Source organism: Eschrichtius robustus, chromosome 6, assembly GCF_028021215.1.
Source record: "Eschrichtius robustus isolate mEscRob2 chromosome 6, mEscRob2.pri, whole genome shotgun sequence".
Taxonomy (NCBI): Eukaryota; Metazoa; Chordata; class Mammalia; order Artiodactyla; family Eschrichtiidae; genus Eschrichtius; species Eschrichtius robustus.
The window spans coordinates 144,497,832-144,515,330 of NC_090829.1; the positions used below are offsets into that span (position 1 = coordinate 144,497,832).

Below are 17,499 nucleotides of genomic sequence, written 5' to 3' on the forward strand. Positions count from 1 at the left end.
GAGCGGTGGCATTACAGACAGGTGAAGGTTGTATAGGGTCCAGCAGCAGCTGGCTTCCCAGGTGGCACGGCAGACTGAGCTTGTTTAGCCGCGGAGGGTTTCTGGGTTGGCCGAAGAACTCCGTCACTCGCGGGAACCTTACCCAGGCTTGGGGCCGTGCGCCGTGCGAGCAGGCTCCCGTGTGTCACTCGGTGCCCGCACCAGGCCCCTGTGAGGCCGGAATAAACAGTCCGCTCTGAGAAGTAACAAATCCAGATGACGTGTTGCTGGGATGAGAGACTGCACCCATCTGTCGGGGCCTCTCGTGTCCCCCCCCCCCCGAAGCAGAATGTCCGTCTGCACACCGGGGACGTTTCCTGGTTTGCCTGTTCTCACACTTCCCTGATGTTTATGTGCCCAAACTCGTGGGCCTTATTTCAATTCTGGTTCTTGGCCTCTAGTCAATTTATAGCAAACAGTACAGTGTATTATAACTTCTGACTCACATTTCTGTAATCCTGCGTTTCTTAAAATGAGTCCAAGTAAGGATACCAGGACTGAAAACATGGTGTTGAGAACTAATATTGTGATCGTATGTCTCAGATTTTGTTACCACCCCAGAGGCTTAGCAACTCTGCAAGATTCTTCTAATCACATTTTTTATTATAATAGCACTAAAACCCCATTACCAAAAGAAAGAAAATGGAAAATACTAAGATTACCTAAAATCCCCTCTGCTAACCCAACCATTATTAACACTGAACAGGTTTTCCTGGTGGTGGTGGTTTCGTTTAGATACGACCATATAATGTATGTATGGTTTTCTATCCTTCTGGGGTTTTTTTCATTTGATAGCTTGCTTCTCACACTGGCCCCCAGAACCCCTGTGCTCCGTGGTGGCGTGGGCGGGGCCATGGACTGCTGCCACGGAGTGTGTCTCCCTGGGCTGTTAACACCACGGAGAGTTGAGTTCTTTTTACATAAAAACCAGTCCAAATATATTTTAAGTTGCATGAAGTTTTCCCTTGGAACCAGTGCTGTTGGGCTCATCTTTCAGTCTCTCTGGGAGTTTGGGTCCCTCTGCCCCGCCCCCTGAAAAGGCTTCACGCGGCCACGATAAACAGCACCGGGCAGGGCTCTGCATTTAGACCCCCAGATCCTCCATCTGGGGGCAACACCGTGGTTACCCGCCAAGTGCAGCTTTTTGGATTTGTGTAATTTCCCATGTTCTCCTTTAAAGAGTGCTACCAGAAACATCTTTGTGAATGTAACTCATTTTGTATTTTGTATTGTTTCTTGAAGATGAATTTCCAGAAACCGAGCTGATGAATCATAAGTGATCCATGAACACACGTATTGCTCTCATTTCTGTGAGATTTTTAAACCAGCTTAATATGTTTTTGAGTTCAATAAGGTAATGATTCTGCCTCCTTTTATATTTTTCCCATCACGTCACCTGAACTCTGACATCTTCCTAGATGTTGGTTCTCTTGCATCTGTTACAACACGTACCCTGGGACTGCAGGAGGCTGTAGAGAGACCCTCAGTCCAGGCCCTGCTTGTGTGGACCCTGGTTCTCATGCTTACCGGCAGCTGCTTAACCTGAAACTCAGCAGGTTATCGTGTGGCTTTTCTGGTGCTGCTTCCAAGCCCGAGGTTTGTGTTTTGATAGTTTCTATATTCTCCTACTTGTCTCCCAACCCAAGACTGCTCGGCGGCTCCCTCGCTCACCCCCAGCGCCGTGTGACCGTGGCCCCGTACCTTGCGTGTAGGATCAGGCAAAGGTTTGTAAAATGAGTTCGCCGACACCACGATGTGCTACACCCTGCAGGGAGGCTGCATGAGATAGAAACGATGCACACCGATTCAGTCTGTTAAAGCAGGGGTGGCACGCTTTTCCAGAAATGGGCCGGATAGTAAATATTTTTGGCTTTGACACATACAGTCAGTGCGGCTCAGTCATTCTTTTTCTTCAACCCTTTAAAGATGTTGAAAACCATTCTTGCTGTGGGCCTTACAGAAAGAGGCAGAGAGCAGGGTTTGTCTGAGGGCCGCAGTTTTAAGTATTAATACCCCAGTATTATGCGGCAGCCACAGGTCATCTGATTCAATGAAAGGCCAGCTAAGTGGTGTGCTCAGCACCCCAGTTCTACTGCCTTCTCCCCTGCCCTCCTCTGGCCTTTATTCTAGAAGGGATCTGACACAAAGACTAAGATGTAAAATATTAACCATCAAAGTGATGCCCCTTTTGGAGTAGTTTTCACTCTTGCGGGCCTGTAATCAACATCAGTCTAAATGTCTACTCCACGCTGGGCTCGGCTCTGGGCCTTGGGTTCACAGATGGTAAAGGCCGCTGGCCTCTCCCGAGTTCACAGCCTGAGAAAGAAAGGAGGCGTGTGAGGCACATTGCAGGCCACGTGCCGAGTCTCACGACATGAGTCAGCTGTCTGGAGAAGAGGTGAGGGTGGGCGTTCATCAGAGAAGGCTCTGTGGGGCGTGATGTCTCACCTGCACGCTGGAAGGGGGCCAGGGACTCACCGGGGCAGGTGTAGCTGGTGGAGGGAGCCCTGAAGGTCGGTCTCCGAGGCGCGGGGGCTGGGGGGTGTGATGCACGGGCCTGGACGCTGGAAGAGCGTTGTGTTTTCGGGAAGCTGTAAGTCCTTTGGCATTGCTAATGTGGTAAGTACTGGCGCTGAACCACGCAGCCAGGGCTCCGCCTGCCACGGCAAAATGCAGCAGGTTCAGTGGCTAAACCACACCCATTTACTGTCTCACAGTTCTGGAGGCTGGACGTCCAAGATCAAGGTGCCGGCTGATTCAACGTCTGGTGAGAGCCCTCCTCCTGGCTTGCACGTGTCTGCCTTCTCCCTGTGTCCTCACATGGCAGAGTCAGAGAGCAAGATTTCTGGTGTCTCTTTTTTTCTGTGTCCCATCTTGGGCCCCCTACCCTCCTGGCCTCTCTACCCCTAATTCCTCCCATCACATCGGGGGTTAGGGCTTGAACATATGAATTTGAGGGGGGACACAAACACTCAGTCCACAACAGGCTCTGTCCTGTAGGAGAAGAATTTCACTGTCTGGTTTTATTTTTTTTTTAACTGGTATTTGTTTGAAATATTCTGACAAAAAGTATGGGAAGGGCTGAGCTGCAGAGATGATAAAAGAATGGGAAAATGATAATTGCTGAGCCTGGGTGATGGGCACATGATAGTTGATGATTCTGTTCTCTGCAACTTATTAAGTCCTTGGGAACTTTCATAATAAAAAGACTTTTACAGGGCTTCCCTGGTGGTGCAATGGTTAAGAATCCACCTGCCAAGGCAGGGGACACGGGTTCGAGCCCTGGTCCGGGAAGACCCCACATGCCCTGGAGCAACTAAGCCCGTGCGTCACAACTACTGAGCCTACGTGCCACAACTACTGAAGCCCGTGCGCCTAGAGCCCATGCTCCACCACAAGAGAAGCCACCGCAATGAGAAGCCAGCGCCCCACAACAAAGAGTGGCCCCTGCTCACCGCAACTAGAGAAAAGCCCGCACGCAGCAACGAAGACCCAACACAGCCGCAGATAAATAAATAGATTTATTAAAAAATAAATAAATACATTTCCTTTTCTCTTTCTTTTCCACGTGTTCGGACATCTAGCCTTCGGTGATAGCATTTCTGTCTGTCCCCACATCTACCATCTTCTAACTCCTTTCTCCAGAGAGTGTATCACCCCGCGCCCTTGGTGGGAGAAAAACTAGGCAGTGAAATCCAGCTGCTCGGAGGTGAATGAGCTCATTTCCGACCCAGGGATTGGAGAGCGCGGAGCAAGCCGGGCTGACCACACAGCCCCTCTGCACGGAGCTAGGACAGGGCACGGGGTCAGGGTGGCAAGACCACGGAACTGTCACGAACCCCGACTAAGGACGAATCAGACAAGCCAAGGGGTCTGGAGGAGGCAGGGGGGTCGGGGGCAAGGCTGAGGGGGTGACTCAGCCGGACCTTCAGAGCAGGGTAGCCAGGGCCTCGAGCAGAAGCTTGGAGAGCAGCCACCCGGCTCTGCAGGGCTCGCACGGGCTGTTTCTCGATTCAGTGGGATTTTTAGGAATGAGTGTCTTGAAAAAAAAACGTGTTTCTGACGTTTAGGAATTCCTTCTTTTTTACGTCAATTTCTTTCCATCTGTTAAAATTTAATAATTTAATGCTTTTTAATTTTGAAAGTGTCAGATGAGTTCTTTTATGTCTGACAGATTCTTGTACAGAAGAGACTTTTAAAATTAATATTACACTTTAAAAAAATTTTTTTTAATTTAAACAAATTTTTAAAGTTTTTGAAAACATTAAAGTTTTTAAAATCCAGTATTCTTAATAAAAAACTAATTTTTCTTAAAGCATTTTTTTACAAATCTCAGTAACCTACTTATAAAGTCCAATTTTAACAAACACTTCTAAACTTATAAAGTAAGTTTTTACTGGATACGTATTTCTTAGTGATTTGTATTGAAACGATTTTTTTCAATTAGTTCCTATATCCATGAATGACTATTACTTAAGGCTAGAAGAGGTTCAATGAAAATTAACAGGAAAAAAAAAAAGAGAAAGTATAAACCACTCTTGAGGATTGATTCAGGTCTTGTGGGCCTGAATCTGACAGAATATGGAGAGCTCTTTTAAATAAAAATAATGCACAATTATGAATTCAAAATTAGGTATGAAAGTGATATTATTTAGAATGAGAAAAAATAGCTTACAAATTTTAAAATTTGGTAGATACCATAAACCTCACAAAATCCAGAAAAATCAAATGATATTTTGATTAATGGCTTGACATACCTCTTTATGTGTCAAGCAGTTAATAAAAAAATAATTTTTGGTTGCATACTTTTTGATTGCTTCTTCACATAGCATTTTTATAGTACTATTTTGATGGAATAGAAAGATAATTCAGTCCACCTGCAGGGTTGATCAAAATTTGTTTTTTGATAGTCTGGATACATAAAAAATGTGACCGCACACAGACATCCTTGCTGTTTGTAGTACTGCTTCAAGCACAGGAATTCTGATAAATATAATTTCACATGATTCCCATCAAAAAAGAGAAAGCAAGGCCTATGTTTAATTGCATGTACTGTATTATGGAGTTCATTCCCCACGGAGAGAAGTTCTGTTCATCTAGGTATGGAGGGGAACCAAATCCTGATACCATATTTCATGATTTAAAGAATTTTCCATGACTAGTTTCTGGCTCCCTGCATTTCAAAATTTGCTTCTCAGGACTTCCCTGGTGGTCCAGTGGTTGAGGCTCTGCCTTCCAATGCAGGGGACTCGGGTTCAATCCCTGATCCGGGAACTAGGATCCCACATGCCTGTGGGGCAACTAACCTGTGCGCTGCAATTACTGAGCCCACGTGCTCTGGAGCCCGCGGGCCACAACTGGAGAGAAGCCTGTGTGCCACAAGGAAAGATCATGTGTGCCGCAACTAAGACCCGATGCAGCCAAAAATAAATAAATACACATTAAAAAGGACAAAAACTTGCTTCTCCTCCTTCCCCACCTACTGCTGCTGCCAAACCTCTCAGGACGTGGTCACAGCTCACGTTCACGTCACATGTTTGTAAGCATGCTACATGTTCACGGTCATGGGACATGGTCATAGCACGTGTCCGTTATGCTCATACTGCAATCTCCCCTCTGGTCACCACCTTCACATCCGCGTGCCTGGCGGGTCGGCTCGGTGGGAAGCAGGAGCGTCCCCGGAGGCTGTGCCCACAGCAGACAGCTCTCAGTAGCTCGGACACACGGGAAGTCGGTGTGAACCCACAGACATGTCTCTAAACCCAGACAAAGTGTGCCCCGCCAGCCACTCCAAGACGGCCAGGAGGGGAAAGTGATGGGGGACCCTGGAGTGGAAACCGGCTGTGGTTTGGTTTTGTTTATTTGGCACATGGGATCTTAGTTCCCTGACCAGGGATCGAACCCGTGCCCCCTGCAGTGTGAGCGCAGAGCCCTAACCACTGGACCTCCAGGGAAGTCCCAAGAGACTGTGGTCTTAAGTGATTGTGGTCAAGTACCTTCCTTTTGCAAGTCTGACGCCACCTGACTGTGTGAAGCCTTGACCCGCCCCTCCACTACTCCCGGGAGGGGCCTGAGGCTTGTCTCCTTAGCCACGGGAGAGCCGCCCCTGGGCTGGGGTCAGCGTCCAGCTTGCACATGTGCCATGATGATGGCCGAGTGCATCTCCACACAAAAGCCTCAGCACTTCCCATTAAGCTCATTTAAATATAACACATACGTGCAGGCAGGAGTGAGTGAGAACAGGCAAGATTGCCCCATGTCAAAAAGAGAAAAAAAAAAAAAAAGAGTATGTATTTACAGTAACCAATTATCTTTTGGCAAAAATCAGTGACTGTTTTCCCAAGTCTGGAGAACACATGAAACATTCAATTTTCTCCAGTATCTGTTTCTTTTACTTGAGGATGTTACCTTGATCTGTCAGAAGTGAGGACTTCTCCCCGCCTCCCTGAAATCATGAAAACTGTGCAGCTGAACCCCAGTTAGTGCGAGCACTCACCACACACTTCCTCGTGGGAAACGTGCAGCAGGCGCCCCTGCATCCTGCAAATACTGAGTATCCCAGCTCCGTGATGGACACACGGCTAGGTGGGATCTCCGACCTGCCAAAGGTTATCGCCTGGATGAAGCCGGGAGTCGTACCCTCGAGCCAGGGGAGGGGGTCTGACTTTGAGTCTGCTCTGCTCTCTGAGGACCCTCGTCCTTCTTCCCTAATCGGAGGTGGAAGGGGCACAGCTACACGTGACCACTGTTCTCAAGACCCGCCCCCCACCCCAAATACCGAACATCCTGACACAGGCCAAAATGTCTGTGTCTGATGCTACATTTTGTTCATAACAGAAATACACATACAAGCCCAGGGAAGATGGGAGCCCCACTTGGGGTCCTGGGGCCTTGATTAGTGGGGCGTCCTCCGACATTGCGAGTTGTTTCTTTGTGGGGTGCCCCGGAGATTTCTTTTTTTTAACATCTCTGGGATGACGTATCCGAGCAGGCTCCCAGATGAGTGAGAAGCCAGCCTTTCTTCTGTGGGGGGAACAGGGTGCTGGTGAAAGGGGAGATGGATAGGGCAGGCACCCACCACAGGCTTCTCCAGACATCAGGGCACAGGAAGCGCCAGGGGAAGGTGAGGGGTGCAGACTCTGCCCTCCAAACCACCCGTGCCCTGTGCCCCGAGCAGCCCCTGCTGCCCAGCGCATATTAAAATACCTTCCATTCACACCGGGTTCGACGCTTACAAATCAAGTATTAACCTAAGTAATGTTGGGAATGAAACAGTAAAACCGAATCAGCCCCTCGGCCACTGCGGGGCTGGGTGGTGGGGTACCTCACCTGGGCAGAGGGTGAAGACGGAAATGGGTGTTCCAGAAAGTGGGCTGTTCGGGATCTGGTTAAGCAAGGTCTACCCACACTCAAGGAGCGGACCTTCCACAAAATAGATACTAGGGCAGCATGAATGATTAGGTCCATGTTAGAATTATGCTTGTGACAGATGGAGACGTGGGTTGGAACACAAATTCTCCATGTATGTTCCTTTTATCCATTTGGATTTTTGAAGTATGTGAATTTATTACTTACTCAAAAATAAGATTTTAAATCTTTGGGAAAAAATTTTTAAAGAAAGAAGCAACTCTTTTTACCAAATGAGGCTGAAGCTATTTCTTCTGTTGACCCCGCCTGCTGAACCCCCAGCTAAGCAGGGATGTAACGGGTGGAACAAATCAGGGACAGAACATGGCCAGGCACGGCCGTGCCAGTCTAACATCTAAAACAGGCAACCAGGCAAACACATTAAAGGGGCAAACATGGGCAGCCTGGAGACAAGCTTCTTTGTGCTTTCTTAGGTGGTCGAGGCCGACCGACCACCTGCATCCCCTTGGCAAGAGCTGCCTCCAGGCTCTGAGGGCCACGGAGTGGCTTCCTGGACCACCACGCTCTGTCCTGGGATGCCAGCCCTGCCCCGGAGCGGGACCAGCCCTCGAGGGATGGAGTCCGACCTGTCACCTGAGCTCCCCCAGTCCTTTTTTCTCTCTTTTAAGCACTGGCGTTAAAACCTTACAAAATCCAAACTAATCAGAGCCCAGGTTACAAGTATATCTTGATGTTTTTAGTTCATCAGAAGCCTTGCCAAGGTTTTTAAAGTATGGGGCTTAAAATACATCATCCGCTGCTCCGAGCCAGCTGGGGGAAGCCAAAGGAAAACACCGTCTCCCTCGGAACATATGGCAAGTCGCTGCTGCCGGAATAGGGAGAAATCAGAAAAGAAAGGATGCTCTGGCACAAAAGTAAAATGTGGGTTTATTGCAGGGAAATAGACAAAGCTTCATGCCACCAAATGCTGTTTTCAGAGCGATTTTTTTTTTTTTTAAGCTGAGATTTCTTTTTTTTTAAATTAATTTATTTTTGTCTACACTGGGTCTTTGTTGCTGCGTGAGGGCTTTCTCTAGTTGTGGCAAGCGGGAGCTACTCCTCGTTGCGATGCACGGGCCTCTCATCGTGGTGGCTTCTCTTGTTGCGGAGCACGGGCTCTAGGGGCGCGGGCTCAGTAGTTGTGGCTCACGGGCTTAGTTGCTCCTTGGCACGTGGGATCTTCCTGGATCAGGGCTCGAACCCATATCCCCTGCATTGACAGGCGGATTCTTAACCACTGCGCCACCAGGGAAGCCCTTTCAGAGAGAATTGTTAAATGATAGAGTTGATGAAAAAAAGAAAGGGGGAAAGGCATTGCTGAAACCTCACGTGGGTGCTGGGGACCCGACCGTCCTACCTGAGATGGCGACCGGAAGGGAAGGAGATGGATCTGGATAGAGCTAACATGTGCACACTGCACAGCGAGGTTCGTGGGCAGGACGAGCTCCAGCCTGGGCCTCATGGTCCTCCAAGCAGATCCTTTTCTTTCTTTTTTTTTAAAAATGTATTTTATTGAAGTATAGTTGATTTACAATGTTGTGTTAATTTCTGCTGTACAGCAAAGTGACTCAGTTACACTTATATACACATCCTTTTTCATATTCTTTTCCATGATGGTTTATCCCAGGAGATTGGATATAGTTCCCTGTGCTCTACAGCAGGACCTGTTGTTTATCCATTTGAAATGTAATAGTTAAGCAGGTCCTTTTCTGGCTCGTGGCTTTCAGTTCCCACCTTCCCCCTTCTCACCGTGCCGCCGGGTCCTTTAAAGCATCGTGATGGCATCAGCAGGTGTACTGCTGCAAACGAAGGTCACCTGCACGCAGGGGACAGCTTAAAGAGCTTGTGGTGCTTGAACCATATTTAAGGTTTATTTTTCAGCATCTTTGGATGTCCCCTGTATTTCTGCTCAGTCTTTTGGTTATTTAATCTAAAACGCATGATTCTCTTTCCCACACTTTTAGCATTCCTGGGGTTTCCACCTCGCTCTCCTCCTTTCACTGAATGTTAGACTTGTTATTGTTATTAAGGATTTGACAACACAGAAGGAGGAAATTTTATGTAGTGTCACTGGGTAGTCAACGTTTTACTACTGGAGTTGGAGCGTCCTTAGGAAAATATGTGTGCAACAAAAGACTGTTGGTGGTGTAACTGTAGAGGTATTAGGTTAATATATAATGCATAAGTCTGTGTCATGGATCGTTTTTATTCATCATAAAATTTTCAAATGACTCGAGGAGGTGTGGCCCTCGCAGCTGTTCCCCCGCGCTAACGGCCTCGGGCTCTGACTCAGAGAGGAGTTCTGTGCCAAAGCACCTGGCAGCCACCACAGTTCTTGGGATACTCCCAGGGAGGCGATGACTCGTTGTCAGCAGGGGTGAGGATGACAGACCAATAAAAGGCTGCGTGGGGAGGACCTGGTGAGGATAGAAGTCTGGGTCCCTGGCGTGTGAAGAGGCTGTTTTGACCCCAAAATGCTTACCGTTGATTTACTTAAATCAGTTTCTATTTACGAAGTCTGATTTTTGCCCCCTGGAGCAGATCAGAGAGGCCTGTGAACACGAGTCCGAGGACAGACCTGCATGTGGAGAGCGGATCCCCCAGCCTGACGCCCGCGTGCCCCTCACCTGGCGGTGCACAGTGTCTGTCTGAGGTCGGACCGTGCAGCCCTCGAGATGCCCTGAGGCTGCTGCCTCTAGGGCCGAGCTGCTCAAACTTGACCCCGTAGGAATCGCCCAAGGGCGCCGGGGACTCCTGGGCCCAGGGTGGGAGCTGCGGGGACAAAACAAACGAGAGTGGAGATTGATTTTATTCAGGCTGCTAAGGTAAGGGGATGCCCAAGATCAGAGCGTCTCAGCGGAGGGGGCCTGCCTCGGGCTTTACAGGCAGGGCCGTCGAGAGAGGGCTCAGTTCGCTGAACGGAAATGTTTGTCTCTGTGTCCAGCTGGTTTCACAGGGACAATTCTAATCTCAGCTCACCCTTCACAAGACAAAGAACGGGACATTGGAGGGCCTGTGTGTAAAAGGGCATCTTCTGCGAGTCCTGCGGGAGTCGTGAGGAAGCGCGGACTTATCTAAGTCGTGTGGGGCAGGAGGGTTTCCTGGGGCTCAGCACCAATAATCCGCACTTTAGACAAATGCTCAGTGACTGAGAGGCAGGTGGGACTGGACCAGACGTTGAGAAACTCTGCTCTGGAGCGTCTGAGAGATGCGGGAGGGCCCGTGTTGCCCTGTTAACACCTTCGACATCTCCTGGTCCTGTGATAACCTGAGACACCGGGGTGCAGGTATCACGGCCTCTCCAGCGTTTGCTGCTGTCGGCCCATGAGGCGGGTCTCCCCCATCTGACACTGGGGAGACCCCAGGCCTGCGATGGAGGAGGGGCCTCCCCGTCCCCGCCGCACAGAAGGTCTGCCAGCCTAGGGTACCTGCCCTCTGCCCTCTGTCCTCAGTGACCTTTGCGGGCCTGTCCCCTCTCACCCCAACCTGGTCGGACCAGAACCACCCGGGCTTCCCCACCATGACCCTCAGTGCTGGGCGGATGGCGGCTGCTCCCACAGGGCGTAGGCTGCTTTCTGCTGCCCCCTCCCTGTTCCCAGCGGGACACAGTCCCAGTCATCTGAGGACACTTCCTGCGGGCACTGGCTGCGAGCTGGGGCCAAGGGACGAGGCACCGCTGGTTCCTCCCATGGGGTCATGGAGAGCTGAGAGCCCCCAGAGGGAGGGCAGGGGAGGGGCGGTCCCAGAACCGGGGAGGCAGGCGAATGCATGGGGCTGTGACAGCGGGCGAGGACCCTGCACCCATAGTGACCCAGGCATGACCCCTCGCTTTCCGCAGACCCTCTGCCTTCTGAAGGTGCCCACGTCGGCCAGCCCACCCGGGAGCCAGAGGAGGATCCTGGGGGCAGCCAGTGCGATGGTCCCTCAGGGCACAGAGCAGGAGGGGGCGGGGGGGGGGGGCTGGGGGCGGATGCAGCATCCCCGCCTTCCCTACGGGAACCAGGCCGGCCTTCCTCCTTCTCGCCTGAAAAGGGCACCTCTTCCAGGGCACAGCAAGAGCCCATGCGGACACTGGGGGTATTTTCATTTATTGGCGTCGACATTTTTGTTTGCTTCTATATGTGAGCTTTCAACGATGTGTGCTATTCGACAATAAAATCTAATACAACTGGTCCGTTCCCAAACATACACGAAGCGGCGACAGGGGGAAACGTTAGGGCAGCTGGCCCATCCCTGACCCATCCCCGGGCTTGCGTTTGGGCTGGAGGTACTGCCTCCTCTTAGGGGGTGGCCCCCAGACCCCCGAGGTGCTATGTTGAGACCTGGGGCTGGTCGCCGGACTTATCTGGACCAGGTACCTGGGCCCAAGGTGAGTGGGCTGGGGGTGAGCGGTACGACTCTGACACCAACTCCGGGCTCAGTGCAGACCCTGCAGGTGGAGGACATGGTCCCGCCACAAGACCGTCCTCACTCCTGACACCAGCTGCACTTTGGGGGTTCCAGGCCCCTCATGCTTCTGACCAACTGGCTACAAATTTGGGGGTTCCCAGCACCCCCTCCGGTTCCATCGGTCGCCAGAATGACTCACGGAACTCAGGAAAGCAGGTCCCAATGACTACAGGTGAGGTCCGGGAGGGCCCTCGGGTGCGCCCTCTGCCCATCAGCACAGCCACGTGAGTCGCTGATCCAGACGCCCATCTGAGTTTCCAGCGCCTGGAGTTCCTAGGGGTTTGTTACATACGCATGATTGAACCACTGATCTTGTGATTGAATCCAGTTTCCAGCCCCCCCTCCCCTCCCTGGAGGTCAGAGGTCAGCCTGATGTCACTCGACACCAGGTCTCCACCCTCTAAACCCTTGTCTTTCTGGCACGATGGGCGGGCCCCCAACCTGAAGCTCTCAAGGGGCCACGGTTAGTCACCTCATTAGCATAAACTCAGGTGTGGTCTGAGGGGTGGAGCAGGAACCGGAGACAAAGACGCCAAATTCTTGTTGTACAACAGCTGCCCAGGGGGTGCCTCGAGGCGCCAAGGAAACTCCTGAACTGGCCATCTCGCCTCTGGGAGCTGCCCTGGAAGCCCCACCCCTGTGGGGAGGCCAGAGGGGGGGACGTGTCTGGCACTGTTTCCTCGATGCCCCGGCATCCAAAGCTCAACAGAAAACCCCAGACACGCAAGATGTCTTGGCAGGAGATGGTGTTTGCTGTCATTCTCCTCGCAGGAACGTTGGAGCTGCCAGTGCAACAACAAAAATAAGTATTTTTAGGGTTGCAGTTAAACAAAAGGTCACACATTTATTCTTTATGACTCCATATGTTTGGATTTTAAATAACATTCTTCTGAGTAAATGTAATTCGGGGCATTTAGCTTCCTAGTTATTCTTTAGAGGGACTCTGATTTTTACTTTCAGGAAGTAAGCTCTTAATTTATTTAAATAGTTGTGGGTTGAGATAAATCTATCCATGTGATGGATCTGGTTGAAGACCTCTGTCCCAGCTGACACTGTGTCGTGGGTGACACGCTCTCTACATGACCGAGTCAATCTGTGTGTGGGATGGCTGCGTCAGTTTGCAGGAGCACAGTTAGGACGGAGGGAAGTTGGCTTCTGGTACCTACCTTCCCCCACAGACTCAGTGTATCATTCTGGGTGATACTTTTCAGTGCTTCTATTTTCCCATAAAGTGGAATTATTAACACTTGCATCCTACTGCAGTGAAATAGCATGATGTCTGGGATTTGCTTTAAATTATGTAAGGGGAACAAAGGATGGGAAATAGATGACACAAGATTGGCAAAATATTGACAGATGAATGAACAAAGAAGATGTGGTGTATATATATAATGGAATACTACTCAGCCATAAAAAAGAATGAAATAATGCCATTTGCAGCAACGTGGATGAACCTAGAGATTATCATACTAAGTGAAGTAAGTCAGAAAAAGAAGGACAAATACCATATGCTATCACTTATATGTGGAATCTAAAAAAATGATACCAGTGAACTTATTTACAAAACAGAAATAGACTCACAGACATAGAAAACAAACTTATGGTTACCAAAGGGGAAAGGGTGGGGAAGGGATAAATTAGGAGGTTGGGATTAACAGATACACACTACTGTATATAAAATAGATAAACAACAAGGGCCTGCTGTACAGCACAGGGAACTATATTCAATAACCTGTGATAAAACATAATGGAAAAGAATCTGAAAGAGAATATATATATATGTATAACTGACTCACTTTCCTGTACACCAGAAACTAACACAACATTGTAAATCAACTATACTTCAGGGAATTCCCTGGTGGTCGGTCCAGTGGTTAACACTCCATGCTTCCACTGCAGGGGGGCATGGGTTCGATCCCTGGTCGGGGAACTAAGATCCTGCAAGCTGCATGGAGTGGCCAGAAAAAAAGAAAAGAGAAAAACCTGCAATAAAGAACTGTTTGTTTGGGGGAAAAAAAAAGAAAGTGTTTAAAAAAGATTGGCAAAATGTTGATAATCTTACAGCTGAATGATGAGTCCACACACAGGTTCATGATACTCTTCCCTCCACTTTTGTGCATGCAAAGAATTTTGTGAATTTTTGTGAAAACTTCCAAAATGAAAAGGTTAAAAAGATAAGAGTAACACCTGCCCCTGTGTACCGCACATGAGCTGTCCTTAGAGCACCTTGTATCCCTTGGAGAAGGATGCCTCGTAAATACAAGACCGAGTCACTACTCCGTGGCCCTCAAATTATTGAATCACACCTTGAGGTATTGTTGACGAGGAGATAGAAAATAGATTAGACCCCACGGGAAGCATGGCCACGAAAGAGGAAGACAAAACTTTCAAAGCATCGGATGCTACGAGGGAAGAGCTCGTCTTCAACTGACAAACTGGAAGGCCATCTGGGCAAATCGTTGACGTGGGAGGTGCATTTGCAATACATCAAAAATATGTTTCCCGGTCGCTGACAGTTTATTTCTGGAGTTCCATAAGTGTAACATTTCCGATCTCGTAAATGATAAATAATAAATGTTTATTTATAAATCACTGGTTCCCAGAGGCGGATGAGCACACAGAATAAAAACAAGCTGCAGAAGCTGGTTAATTCCCACCAGCCTGACTCACGGTGGGGATTCACGAGCCCGCAGGAGAGGCCAGTACACCCAGGAAACTGTGTTCATCACAACACCAAGGCTACCAAGCGTGGTCGGCGAGGCACGTCCTTGCAGATCAACAAACCTGCCCCTGCTTGGAAAGATGCATGTTTGAGAAGATGTCGTTGGCTTCTTGCAAACCCCTGGGCTTTCTGTGATAGGAGACAGAGCATCAGCTAAAGATTGGTGCAAAAAAAAACCCTGAAAGGAAAAGAACGCCTCACGGTTCTATCAAGAGCACCCTTCCTCGGTCAGGGTGTGCGTTAGTCTGTGTGAGCTGCCGAACTGGCTGCCGGAGGCGGAAGCAGTTTATTCTTCCAGGCCTGGGTGACAGGGACCCACAGCTGTTTCGAGAAATGATAATCGTGGAGAAAGGTGACGTGGCTCTTGCTCAAAATGAGCCAAAAATGTACCCCAAATTACTCTGTAACTCAAGGCCTCCCTAATTTTTTAAAACAGCTAACGTGTCTTTGGGAATGCAGGATGGCTGAGGATTGGAACTAGGCAGGAGTGGAAGCTTATCTGAGTTAGCAAACCCTTTGGCCATGAGATAATAAGATGGTGTAGATAAGCTTATAGCAGAATCAGAATAAGTAAGAAATGCTTTTTTAAAGGCTTTGAAAACTTTTACATACAATTGGCAAAAGCTTAGCTAATTTTAAGTGATTCCACCCCATTGTTAAACAAGCCTTCTGAATCCTTACTAGGGAAGCGTTTGTGTTCTTTGTTCACTCTGAAGGCAGTAAAAGAGGACGCCCAGTTAGTTAAGCCGTGAAGAGCACTGGCTGGGATGAGGGCCCGGCCCCGGGTTCGTGGCCCTTCGGGGCTGCTGAGAGCCCTCAACTTGTCCAGACAGTTTTCTTCCCATAAAAGGACCCAGGGTTTCCTTCCAGGTCTCTAATTACATGGGCACTTTCTGTTTTCAGGTAACAAATCTATTCTTTAATCTTTTCCACTGATCCTGACTAATATTTGCACATAAGAAAAGTGCATTGATTTGCATGATCTAAAAGTGCATTTACATAGCACAGGGAGATCAGCTTGGTGCCTTGTGACCACCTAGAGGGGTGGGATAGGGAGGGTGGGAGGGAGACACAAGAGGGAGGAGATATGGGGATATATGTATATGTATAGCTGATTCACTTTGTTATAAAGCAGAAACTAACACACCATTGTCAAGCAATTACACTCCAACAAAGATGTTAAAAAAATAAAGTAAAAAAAAATAAATAAAAGTGCATTTAGATAATGTCATACATGGGGACGGGGCCAAACAAGAGGCCACGGGCAGTGAGAGGGCGGCACAGCCCCTGAGGGCGGCGAGCTGTCGGCCAGCCCACCACCCAGCCAGGCTTGGTCCTTTCTTTTCTTCTCATTGAAAATATGTTGTAGAAACAGCAGCTCTGTTCTCTGATGTCTCAAGAGATGGTAAACATTCATTTCAGCCAAGATCAGGAAAAGAGCCAAGAATGAGGGGGCAAGAAGAAAAAGAAACATTTTTTCATTTTAATGCTCCTTTTTGTGCTAATTTCGTGCCGCCCGGAGGGCAGGAGGACAGCGTGCCAGCCCCGCCTCCCTCTCTCCTTGAGCCTCCATCATCAGCCTCCCCGGTTGAGCCGCAGAGACCCCAGGCCCTGCAAAGGCCAGTGCAGCCGGCCGGCGGGCAGGGGTGGGAGAGGGGCCCGCAGCGAGGCCACCATCTCTCTGTCCCCCCTCATCCTCTCTACCCACCTCCCCCACCGCTCCTCCTCGGCCAGGTGGGCAGCCAGAGCCCCTCCAGGCAGGAGGGCACCCTTCCCAAGGACACTGATGGCTGTGGGCAGAGAGGAAGCAGGACTTGAAAGCACGTCTTCTGAGGCTGAACCTCAGCTGTATCATCCCTGTAGGAAGAACCTGGACCTGAGCCTTCCAGGGTCCTCCCACGGCCACCTTGCCATCCACGGTAGGGAAGGACGAAATGGTGCAGCAAATAAATGAAGCCTGCCTGTTCTCGTGGTGGCCTCAACGTGCCATTCTAAGGGCCTAAATAGAGACAGAAAGGGGTACTGTCTTACTCAGGGGTCTCCAGAGAATCAGAACCAATAGGATGGAGAGATAGATAGATAGATAGATAGATAGAGACATACAGACACACACATAGAGAGAGACAGACACAGAGACAGAGAGAGATTGATTTTAAGGAAGTGGCTCATGCCACCTGGGTACTGGCATGCCTGAAGTCTGCAGGCAGGTCGGCAGGCTGGAAATTCTGGTAAGCAGTCGGCTGGGAGAATTTCTTCCTCCTCAGGGAAGCTCAGTCTTCTCTCTAAAGGCCTTCAACTGGTCGGATGAGGCCCACCGCATTACGAGGGTGCTAGGCTTTACTCCAAGTCAGCTGATTCAAACGTTAATCACATCTGACAAATACCTTCACAGCAATATCTAGACGGGTATTTGACCACACAACTGGGCACCCCAGCACAGCCACGCTGACACAGGAAACTAACCATCCCAGGTGCCGAAGCCCAGGAAATCCTGTCCTGACCCAACGCAGCTGAGCCCATGCCCAGTGCCAGCTGCACACACTGGGTCATCTCACAGCTCTTGCCTCTGTCTTCCTCCGGCCTGAGTGCGTTGTCTCTCTCTTTTAAAATAAAGCACAATTGGGCTTCCCTGGTGGCGCGGTGGTTAAGAATCCGCCTGCCAATGCAGGGGACACGGGTTCGAGCCCTGGTCCGGGAAGGTCCCACATGCCGCGGAGCAACTAAGTCCGTGTGCCACAGCTACTGAGCCCGCGTGCTGCAACTACTGAGCCCGCGCGCCTAGAGCCCGTGCCTTGCAACAAGAGAAGCCACCGCAATGAGAAGCCCGCGCACTGCAACGAAGAGTAGCCCCTGCTCACCACAACTAGAGAAAAGCCCACGTG

General features: G+C 49.7%; 1 long non-coding RNA gene across 1 annotated transcript; it reads right to left on the reverse strand.

Annotated features, from left to right (window-relative positions):
- Nucleotides 1–8,812: 8,812 nt before the first annotated feature.
- LOC137766599 (uncharacterized) lies at nucleotides 8,813–12,526 on the reverse strand. Its single transcript, XR_011074358.1, has 4 exons — nucleotides 12,368–12,526; nucleotides 12,035–12,168; nucleotides 10,074–10,218; nucleotides 8,813–8,934 (listed from the first exon to the last, which is right to left on the reverse strand). It is a non-coding gene; the product is annotated as an uncharacterized lncRNA (long non-coding RNA).
- Nucleotides 12,527–17,499: the final 4,973 nt, after the last annotated feature.